Source organism: Amphiura filiformis, chromosome 6, assembly GCF_039555335.1.
Source record: "Amphiura filiformis chromosome 6, Afil_fr2py, whole genome shotgun sequence".
Taxonomy (NCBI): domain Eukaryota; kingdom Metazoa; phylum Echinodermata; class Ophiuroidea; order Amphilepidida; family Amphiuridae; genus Amphiura; species Amphiura filiformis.
This window is the reverse complement of record NC_092633.1, coordinates 54,285,225-54,297,481: the sequence shown is the minus strand read 5'-3', so window position 1 is coordinate 54,297,481 and position 12,257 is coordinate 54,285,225. Positions and strand designations below refer to the sequence as shown.

At 34.6% G+C, this 12,257-nt stretch overlaps 1 pseudogene; it reads right to left on the bottom strand.

Moving 5' to 3' along the window:
- LOC140155630 (cholinesterase-like) overlaps positions 1–8,028 on the bottom strand; it is a 63,330-nt pseudogene extending 55,302 nt beyond the window's left edge.
- Positions 8,029–12,257: the final 4,229 nt, after the last annotated feature.

The window sequence follows — 12,257 nt, the reverse complement described above, 5'->3', positions numbered from 1 at the left end:
AAATGTTAAGAAATACGCACATGTGCAGTATATTAGTACTGGATATTCAAAATAATACTAAAATGAAAATATCTTATTATGTTTGAAAAATACACTCGGGTCGAGGACAATTTTTATGGAAGGTAATAAAGAGGTGTGGGTTAGCGGTTATTTAGAGTCAGGAAAGTTACGCCAACCAAACAATTTTGCGTCTTTTTATCGCTGTTGTTTTTGTCGTTGTTGTCGTTGTTTTGCTGTTGTTTTAATTCTAATGAAATTAGACTACGTTTCTTATTTCCTGTTTTTTACGAGTTAACAAATTATAAGTCGAATATTCAGATGCCATATGGATGTTTTAGATGTATAATGCAATTCAAAATTAATTCAGAAAAATGAAAAATATATTTAGGGTTTGTCACTTTCACTGAACTAAGTACATGATTTCAAATTCTTGACGCCATTTCCAGCACCAATGCAATGGATATGTCATTAGACTACTTGATAAAACAGATATAAACATGAAAGAATATCAGTTGCAATCGTCATTGGCTCTGTCCACACGAAGTATCTGCTTGTGAAGTGCAGACTAATTTCATCTTACAAATGAAAAGACTGTATCTGCTACGTGTAATGAAATTACAGGCTAAGTAACAAGTAACCGAGCCAGATGGCAGGAACCGATACCAACCCACTGCTGGTAGAACGATGTAGTAGGCAAGTAGAAAGAATTGTGTTGTACTTTTGGAGCTTTTGGAGCATATTGATTAACAAAACATACTTCTCATGTCGAAACGTAAATGTATAGATATCCTTAACAATTACTGCTTCACGCATATCAATATCATCACTTGGGTCTGTCTTGGGAAGACATAGCCTCAGATGTATCCACAAAATAAAGATATCCTAAACAATATTGCTTCATGCATATCTATGTATCATCACTTAGGTCTGTCTTGGGAAGACATAGCTTCAGATGTAGCTACAAAATAGAGATAACTTAAACAATTATTGCCTTGCACATATATCCTAAACAATATTGCTTCATGCATATCTATGTATCATCACTTAGGTCTGTCTTGGGAAGACATAGCTTCAGATGTAGCTACAAAAATAGAGATAACTTAAACAATTATTGCCTTGCACATATCTATGTATCATTACTTGGGTCTGTCTTGGGAAGACATAGCTTCAGATGTAGCTACAAAATAAAGATATCATAAACAATATTGCTTCATGCATATCTTTGTAGCATTACTTGGGTCTGTCTTGGGAAGACATATCTTCAGATGTAGCATCAAAATAGAGATACCCTAAACAATTAGCTAAGTAACAACCATCCGAGCCAGATGGCATTAACCAATACCAACCCACTGCTGGTAGAACGATGTAGTAGGCAAGTACAATGAATTAAGTACTTTTGGAGCTTTTGGAGCATATTGATTAACAAAACATATTCTCATGCCGAAATGTAATATTTACTATGTTATTTATTTATAGATATTTTTTTTACTTGGGATGTCATGACGATTGATGTAGCTATAAAAATAGAGATATCCTAAACAACTATTATGCTTCACGTATATCTATGCATCATTACTCGGGTCTGTCTTGGGAAGACATAGCTTCAGATGTAGCTACAAAATAAAGATATTGTAAACAATTATTGCTTCATGCATATCTATGTATCATTACTTGGGTCTGTCTTGGAACGACATAGCTGCAGATGTAGCTACAAAATAGAGATATCCTAAACAATTATTCACACTTTACAATGGTGCACAGTCGTCTACAATTGTTCCAAGGTAGTTAAAAAGGAAATTATCGGCAAATTACACACTGAAAAGATAGCAATATGTTAACGTCAAGGCTACTTAATATACATATTTTAGAATTCTGCATGAAACCACTGCCTAAATTCTTAACGTGGCATGTTTTCACAAAAAGTGTTTACGGAAGCCATAATACGAAGAGACGAATTGATCTACAGCAGCAGTTGTTTTTGTGTTACCCGGTATCCGGTAATGTCCAGGCATAGTGCTTGCGATCAATAGAGAAGAAAAGAGCATTAATGTCGTTAGAACCTCATAACCCCGAGCAAAGAGTGTAGGAAATATTACTCGGCTATTATGACTATGATATTACTGTGAAAGAAATTAATGGAAATAAAAACCGAGAAGGATAAAGAGAACATACATGTTTGATCTGCTTGTGTCTTTCGTTGGCAGTGTTCATGATATTTTAGAGCTATTATAATTTCAAAATGGCACGGCTTTGTTTCATTGTTCGTCCTGTGCATGCTTATTAGAATATTCTTACTCCAAATTCCATGACAAACGAGACTAATGTGTGTATGTTTCTGCCTATTGAAAACTGAGAAAAACAAGTAGAAAAACACTAGTTCTTGGACCTTTTCTAAAAACACGACATGAAAAATGATATTTATACAATATTAAATCCCAATTAGGTCTTTAATGGACTATTATTACATCCCATTATAAAATTCTTCTACCCGCGAAAAAATGTACAGACATTAGTTTTGCAATTTTCTGTCAGTCATACATTCGCGGTACAATATATAAACAAAATTCAATTGCAGGACTTGCATACACAACTTTTAAGTTGTCAGCTTACTATCCCGTAGTAACACATTAACATTATCACATAACACTCCGTTTCTAGGTACTGTGCCGGCCACCATACATATTTTCAGTCATGTCAATTAATTGTCAATGTTTATTGAAACTGCCTTTGAGCATTAGCGGTTGCACAGAATTTTTATGACTTCTACAACTGTCAAAAATAAATTTAAAAATTGAATGCTAATACAGAACCTCTGATTATCATTTAAAATTATTTGTCACCAGTTTTGCTTCGAAGTTAAATCTTGTTCATGCAAGTTCGCAAGTAGCTTTAAGACTAAACGACTGGCGTATCATTAAAAAAATATTTCCCCCCTATGTGATACAGTGTAATATGCCTACTTTATCAGACAAAACTTTGCCTCTCAAACATTTTGCAAAAAAGGCTATGTGCTATGCTTTTTTCTTTTTGATATCTTGTGTTGTTTTAATGGTAAGTCTCAATGTAAGATAGATAACAGATCATGAACGAATTGTTATGCAAATGATAGGCTTTCGGGCTACCATGCATCTTTTGTTATGCGTGCTCAAGGACATGCCTTACACAGATGACGTTATAAGAAAAAAAAAGTATAGCACACAGCTTTTTTGCAAAATGTTTGAGAGGCAAAGTTTTGTCTGATAAAATAGGCATATTACACTGTATCACATTTTGTTAGCAACATACAAGCATGTACCTTTATTGCGAGGAATTCCATAGCGTATTGAAACAAGTGCCTTGCGGTCATTTTGTCCATGCATGCTGCAATGTTATTTCTAAACTATATAACATGGTACCAATACAAGCAGGACTAATAAAACTCGTATATTGTATGTCGTGTAATGGTCCACACTAGTATAACAACCTGAATACAACACGGTTCTTTTACAACCCAAGGGTGTTTCCATTTCAAACAAGAATTATTTTCATTTTAAGCAATCGACACTTTTTCTTAAAGGGGAAAAGATTTTTTAATGATACGCCAGTCGTTTAGTCTTAAAGCTACTTGCGCACTTGCATGAACAAGATTTAACTTCGAAGCAAAACTGATGATAAATAATTTAGAATGATAATCAGAGGTTCTGTATTTGCATTCATTTTTGTTATGCGTTTTTGACAGTTGTAGAAGTAGTAAAAAATTAGAAACATTATTGTCTGAGTTTTGTGTAAATTATTTAGAGAGTATTTCGACCGCTAATGCTCAAAGACAGTTTCAATAAACATTGACAATTAATTGACATGATTTGAAATATTATGGTGCCCGGCACAGTACCTAGAAACGGAGTGTTCTGTGATTATGCTAATGTGTTACTACGGGATAGTAAGCTGTGTCTGGGCCGATGATAGCAAACCGGGAAAGACGTAATCCTACACCACATTTAGAATTAGAAAAGGAAAATAACAGGAGACTAAAATATAAAGTCAATGAACTTCGCAATATCGTGTAATATTTTGTCATTCTTTAAACCATTGCCGTTTGTAGGTTTGCGAACACGGTACACTCGTAGTGTTTTCGCTATAACATCTGTAAGCGACACGTATGATTTGGATCATTTTACATTGTTTTAACAGATGATAAAAACAAGCAGATCAGTAATGCTCCGTCCACATCTGCAATCACACAATACAACCCATCCACCCATATCGTGATATAAACATCTCAAAAAAAGTAACTAACCCCCTTAAATAATGGTCATTATTCAAAAAGGGGCTATTGTATTACAAATCTGTAAAATGTGTTGGAAGCAGAATTTATTTCTGCGCATTTTGACACCTCATTTGATACGATAGCCTAGAAAACAATAAAACACCGGTCAATTTAATGTAGTAAGGTCCAGATTTGAAAGTTGCACTTATAATTTATACAAATTTTTACAATACAAAAACACTCAGATATCATTACACAGATTTCCTTCCATTACACTGAATACAAAATCAATACAATTTACTGCAACTTTCAAATCTTGGGTTACATTGATTTAAATGTACGTTGTGACGTCAATATTTAGTCAATTGCTGCAAATATGTACAGAAATAATTCTGCTACCAACGCATTTTACAGATTTGTAATACAATCACCAGTTTTTGAATAATGGTCATTATTTAAGGGTGGTTAGTTACTTTTTTGAGATGTTTATTAAACACACAATACAACCCATCCACCCATATCGTGATATAAACATCTCAAAAAAAAGTAACTAACCCCCCTTAAATAATGGTCATTATTCAAAAAGGGCTATTGTATTACAAATCTGTAAAATGTGTTGGAAGCAGAATTTATTTCTGCGCATTTTGACACCTCATTTGATACGATAGCCTAGAAAACAATAAAACACCGGTCAATTTAATGTAGTAAGGTCCAGATTTGAAAGTTGCACTTATAATTTATACAAATTTTTACAATACAAAAACACTCAGATATCATTACACAGATTTCCTTCCATTACACTGAATACAAAATCAATACAATTTACTGCAACTTTCAAATCTTGGGTTACATTGATTTAAATGTACGCTGTGACGTCAATATTTAGTCAATTGCTGCAAATATGTACAGAAATAATTCTGCTACCAACGCATTTTACAGATTTGTAATACAATCACCAGTTTTTGAATAATGGTCATTATTTAAGGGTGGTTAGTTACTTTTTTTGAGATGTTTATTAAACACACCCTGACGACAGACACCCAACCACGCACCCCTCCAAACAACTAAAAACGTCCACACACACCCTGCAAACATCATCTTATACATAATAATTGTTGTCATACATGGTACTCTCAGATACGGTCAATCAACATTACATATCCTATAATTAATGCAATACGGTTTAGTTACCCTCAGGTAAATATACCCCTGCCTCATCTTCACACACCCAACCACACCAACCCCACTCCCACATCCAACCCATCCCACAAACACACCCCACACACTGAATACATCCCTGATGTTACTGATTAGGTAATTTACTGGTGCTATTGCCGAGCAAATTGAAGACTGTCCGGCTCTAGTCAACTTACGCTATATCGCTATCTTCAGTAGATAGCACACCATGCTAAATTACACAAGTCAATTGACATGATCAAAATTGCTTACATAAACCACTTTTACTATATCGTCTAGGTAAAATCCGCAACGATGACTAAAACAGAGCTTCAGTCTCTTGATATTTGCGTACTAACCATATTAGTATTATTTTGAATTTAGATTGTGGGTTTCAAATTAGCGACTAAATTAATTAAAAACCCACCCCTTGTCTTGTATAATTAGGAGACATAATGATTACAAGCCGGGCAATATTCTTCAGCGTCGGAATCAACTAAATGACTGCCACATAAATTAAAGGGGCGAATTGATTAAAATATATTAATTAATACAGTCATAAGGTTTCACTATAATATTACCAATCCACATTCAGATACATTTTAAACACTTTTTTTATTCATCTACTTTGAATTAAAAATAAAAAAGAAGAGAACAGTTTTCAATCCACGGCTTTTTGCAGGTCAAATTGTGTGGAGAAAGATAACGGCGAATATTCATTGAGTGCATGGCTGTAATCTAACACTGTCTTTCATACACTGTCTGGCGTCATAGGGATACCTATATAAGATTGCTCCTCGTCTGAGCAATAAAAGACGCACCTAAAAGCATTATCTCATTTTTATTTCGATCTAATTCCGGATTAGTCTGGTGCATTTATCTAGGTATCATTCTTGATCCATAACACTCTTCTTGGTCGTATAATTAAGTTTTTCCTAGAACATGCTCGTTTCTTCTGCCTTCCCAGGGGCGTATCATTTACCTTTTTCCATCTTAATCTTAAGAGTGGTTTAAAATCTCAACGTTACCGTTTGTTACAAATTGTAGAATGTTTATACCTCGGATACCTTTTAATCAAGATAAAATCTTTCTCTTGATATTTTGTAAATGTGGGAAATTGCTACTAAAAGCATTTCAGGTGCACAGACAATGTGATGCGAGAATGCATGCATAGTAATTAGGAAATACAATACTTTGAGATTCAATTTCAACATAAGGGAGCTTTTTTCGCTGGTATGACTTCATCTTTAAGTTCACGTTTTCCCGGTCCAGCTTGCGGCTTAAATTATGAGGATACGTAACACCAGCATCTGCCTGCATGCCGTGTTCTCGGCCTAGGTTACGATGTATAGTAAGTGGATGTTGCTCACGGTACGGCAAAGAAAAAAAGGTCAGGCCTTTCGTAGGTAGATGGACCCTTTTACCTATACCTTACATTCTACTACTAGTTGTAGTAGAAGTTGTACAATGCATTATTCACGCCTGCCGGAAAATACTACAAGACGCACGTGTGTTCAGATGCCGACTAGCTCCGACTAACTGTAATTATTATAAAGTGATGCATTTCTCTAATGCTATACACATTGTAATTTGCCCGCACAAGTAAAAGTCCTTTGATAACATTCAGTGCCTTATTATTCCACTTGTAAAGAACAATATTTGAAAGCGCAACTTGAAACCAAACCCCGATTGCATGATCATTCAGTTCATATTAATGTAAGATATATATGATACATATATTTTAACAACAATTATAAGATAAATTTTCTTAGAAAGTCAGTTGTAAAGGAGCTAATTATAAAAATAAAAATAACTTAAAGCAATAATGGTCTGCATTGATGTGTTTGAAACAATATAACACTTGCTAAACCTATATATTGCAAACATTCTTACATGACTTGTGTAATTATTGCTTTAATGTTTATTATGGTATGCTAAATGTTTTGGAAGCATGTGACAGATCTTCGTAATTATCTTCATAGAGCATGCAAGTGCATCTCAAAGGACTGTTGCACCTGTAATCTGTAATGCATCCAGCTATTATGGTAAACAAACAATATCATATAGTAATAACAAATTTGCAATAGTTCAATAAAGTCAAAGTAAATTTATACTTACGTTTGATGGTAATCATTAAAGGTCCATGAATGTCTTAAGAAGACGTCGACAGGAGATACCTTGACAATAACGAAGCACACTGCTATATATTTTTAGTCTTACTTGATGTAAACATTCACTGCATGGTAGTGATTTAGCGTAAACCGTAACCTAGTCTATATAGAATCTGCAATAGCATTATATCTTCACATAATATTAGCCTTGCACCGCTGAGGTGAATCGAGGTAAGAAAATACACTTAAGCCGGCGCAGCAATTAGGCTACGTCGGTACCGTCTCTTTAAATGACGTGAGTAAGAAGGGTCGTAAATTGTTAGCATGCCTAGTTGTGTTTCAGTCCTGCGCAGGCAGAGTCAAGACAGCCGAGCCAGTCAAGCTGCCATGCAGCCAGCTGTGATGATGATAATAGTCGTGGCGCTCTGTTTCCTTCCTTAACTTACTCTCCTCTCAGTCTGTTGCAGCATTAACGTTTTATACGCTACTCCTCCTGCCCTTTCTTCTGCATCATGAGTACGTATATTTATACCCTTAATCATATCACGATTGACTACAACCCATTCGTATTCATTTGACTTGTATACAACTCGCAAGTTAACATTTGAACTTACATGATCTTATCAATTATTGCTACCATTTGACATGCCCTCATACTGAGTTTTTAAAAGAGCTATATTTCCCTCGTTTCCTTTAAGCAAACGCAATTATATACAGACTGTACCGGTATTATGCCGGGGGCTTTTATGCAAATGTACTGTACAAACGGCAAATGTGCAGTGAATAAGGCTTTTGAAACATCTTCGATTTGTCATAAATCATCTTTTAGTCTGCTAGTGTTATGTATATTTTTTTTTCTCATCAGGATTTTGGTTTTGTTAATGGTTTTGTTCAACACAATATACAAATACCATTATACAAAAATGACACTCCAACAGTTACACGCGACTGTTGCTTGTCCAAGTGAATGTAAATAGATGATCTGCAGGACGCAAATGATAATGATTGAAATAGATTAGAATTATGATAGCTTTTGAAAGGTTAAAAACATAACGACACGCTGCAGACGTATTTTTGGCTCTACACTTGAACTCCATGTTACGTTATCCAAAAGTTCAAGTGCCTGGTACTGGCAGCTGGTAAAAACGACGGGTTGCTAGATGATAGATGTCATAATTCATACAAATGTTGACATGTTTAACTGACATAGAGGATAATTATATGGTTTTATGAAATATTAACCTTACGCACTTTCTTCCAGATTGTACATCGTTTGCATATCTAAAGTATTTCATCAAAATTGTTGTTTGAAAAATTCATGCCAATATTAAAAACGTTCTCTCGTGCAGTTAACATTCAACATTTGGGCGTAATAAAGAGAAGATGGGCAACATTTTGATTTGGGCGCGAAGACGGCAAGGCGGTCGGTCGCTTGCTTAATGAAATGGTGATGAGGCTGTGTAGCCTTCGGCTGACTTTCCAAGAGTAATAATTGTGTTGTGCTATATTTTCCTGCATAGGGAAGATGTAGAATATCACTTCAAACAGATAAAAACATGTGAAACATAAAAACACGCGAAAGACATTTTATGATTACGGGTGTGTGGTGTGTGATTTGGGGTGTGCTAGTCTAATATAAACAATGTGATGTGCAGATATTCAAAAATGATAGTAAAGTTGACTTTCAGACCCGGCAATACCATAAATGACCAATTAACTCGCCGCGTGTGTGCTTATCCTAAACTGTACAGATGTACGGAGCCGTACTAATGCTATTATTAATACTTTGCAATGAACAGATGGAAACACATGAATGCCTTTTCAAAGGTATGTGTGTGTGAGATGGAAACGCATGAATGCCTCTTCAAAGGTATTTGATGTGTGCATGTGCCAGGGTGTTTGGCAGTTAGTTAAGGGTATGTATGGATCAGTTATTTGTTACAACATCGCAATATCTCGACGGTTACATGGTGATAGAAACTTTTCAAAGTGCGTGATACATGCCTGATGCGTGGCCATGGGGAGCTACTGTTTTTACACCCGTAAAGTGAAACAAGATGCACAACAACAAAACAACAACAAACAAACAAACGAATTCTTTTAAAAATATAATATTTTGAAACTATTGATATTTTTAAAGAATGAATGGTTCTTTCATGTCGTCCAGTGTGTTTGTTTGTTTGTTTGTTTGTTTGTTTGTTTTAGTTAAGCCCAGGTAAACCCTACAGAATCACCATTGAAACTTGGACCAAAATTGAAAACAATAATAACAACGGGCTCGACCAAATTGGTATCTCTGCTAGGGTAAATTGGTTAAAGGGGCATTTCGTGATCCACAGCCTCATCCCCAGACTTTTCTGAAAAAAAGTTGAGATTTTTTATATCACTGGAAACCTCTGATGTACAAAATATTTCTTGCAGATTAATTCGTTTTGCAAAGATATCGTGAAATTTGAATTTCGTTCTGGTGCACCAGAACGAAATTACAACGAATTGTCTATGGAGCAGTGTAATACACATAATCATGCATAACTCGCAAACGCAAAATCGGAATCAACTGACATTTTGGGAATAGGCTTTTTTCGTGGATATGTACTGAAAAATGTCATAAAAAGAGGATGCTAGGATCACGAAATCCTCCTTTAATAAGCTAAATAAAACCGTATTACACGAATATTGCTACATACATAGATACACATGACTTTAGGATTTTTCAATAAGTCCAATTATAAAGAATGAACAAAAACAGTCACTTACAACACTTTCTACGTATAATACATTTTATTTGAATTTTGTCATTTTTCATTATGTACCCACGCATTAGTCAATACATAAATAGATGGAGCTACGTATATAAGTTGGTATGTAAATGATAATAAAATCATCGGATATATACTGTATAATATAGCGCACTTTAATATATATTATTGCGATTTACAGAAAAAGAAAAACGTTTTGGTGTGTACATACTGCATGATCTAATTGGGAAAATCACTTTCAATAATTATTATGCTGACGAAGTGCAAAGACTCCTAAAATGATATCTCTATGACAACGTTATTAACAATGCCCTATAAAGGGTGATCAAGAATTATTATAAAAGTGCAATATCAGGACGCGCAGTATTGCTTTTACTATTTGAAAATTGTTCAGCGTGCTTGTCAGCGTATTATGAAGTCGCAAAAATGATACAAAAATATTGGAAACATTCGGTACTGCAACATATTACTTGAAATATATACATCTCTTCGTCATAAGAACATGTTAAAATCTCTTCACAAATCTGTACATGATCTGTGTCAATCTGTGTGCTTTTAGAAATGGTGCTTCGTAACTGAAGATTAAAATGTTAGTCCGAAGAGTCATTAGTCCAAAACGGCAATAATGCATATATGATCCCCATGCCTCATCCTCACCCGAGATTTTTATAACCCAAGCCCTGGCCCTAAACCATGGCTTACCCTATATCCCAAACCCTAACACTTACCCTAACACTAACCATAATACTATCATAACCCTAAGCATAACCTTATAATCCTAATCCTAAAATATCCTAAACCCTAACCTTTTTGGACTTACGACCCTTTATACTTCCGACTTGTTTTCTTTAAAAGTGTTGGTAACGTTTATGACATCCCAAAGAATGGTTTATTATTTTTACATTTTTTATTGAATTTGCAGGTTTAAATTCTATGCACATACAAGTACTCTGTTGCTGGTTTAAGGGTATACATTAAAATAATATGATATGTTATAATATGCACATTTTATCAATTACTTATACAGGTGCTCAATCAACAACTTTTTAAAAGTGTTATAATACGTGATCAAATATCATTTTAGATATTGAATAGAAATATGTGTCAAGAATGTATCAATGTTTTAATGCGAGTGCTGACAGCTAAAATGTATCATCATTAATTTGAGTAAAACATAACAATTTCAAAGGTTTCAGGGATGTGTGAGAAACTCGCAATTCTTTGATAATGGTTTATTCTTCCAAGTTACCATCGCAGTCTTGAAATTGCACCTCACATTTCAGGAATAAAGTGCAATACAATACCTACAATCAAGGAAAATAACTATTTGGCACACTTTGACAATAAATTAGTACTCTTCTTTGCTCTGCTAGTTTAGTGAGATTAGTGTAACAATGTCTGATGAGTACAAAGCTTCCCCTTCCCTTAAGATTCCATTTCCCATTCCTCTTCAACATTATGTTGAGGAGGCTAGAGACCCAATGTCAAAAGTGCTTTCATCAATTTAGTATGCCAGTGTGTGGATGTGCAAACATTATTTTCCTTGAGTGTAGATTGCGCATTTCATGATAAAGATAAATCCCTCTGTTTGCCTGAACTAAGAGAAGAGCGCCAATTGTTTTTCTTATACAAGCTGTATCACAATAATTGGTATCCACCAGTTTTGATATTGATTGAAAGGCCCGCCTCTTCGAAATCACATTGGATGCTCTTGGTATGACCACAAATAACCATTTTAGGACTCAAATCATTTTGATACAGCCTATGTTTTGAGACAACCACATAAGTACATGCATTATCAGTACATACTTATCCACTTCGAAACCAACAATACAGGTTTTTAAAGATAGGAAGTTAGGCTATACATTATGAAAGTACTAATATAATGTGAAAGACATTCTAATAACACATACAATTACAAGATATTGTTTCTATTATCTCTAAATTGGAATTACTGTTACTTAA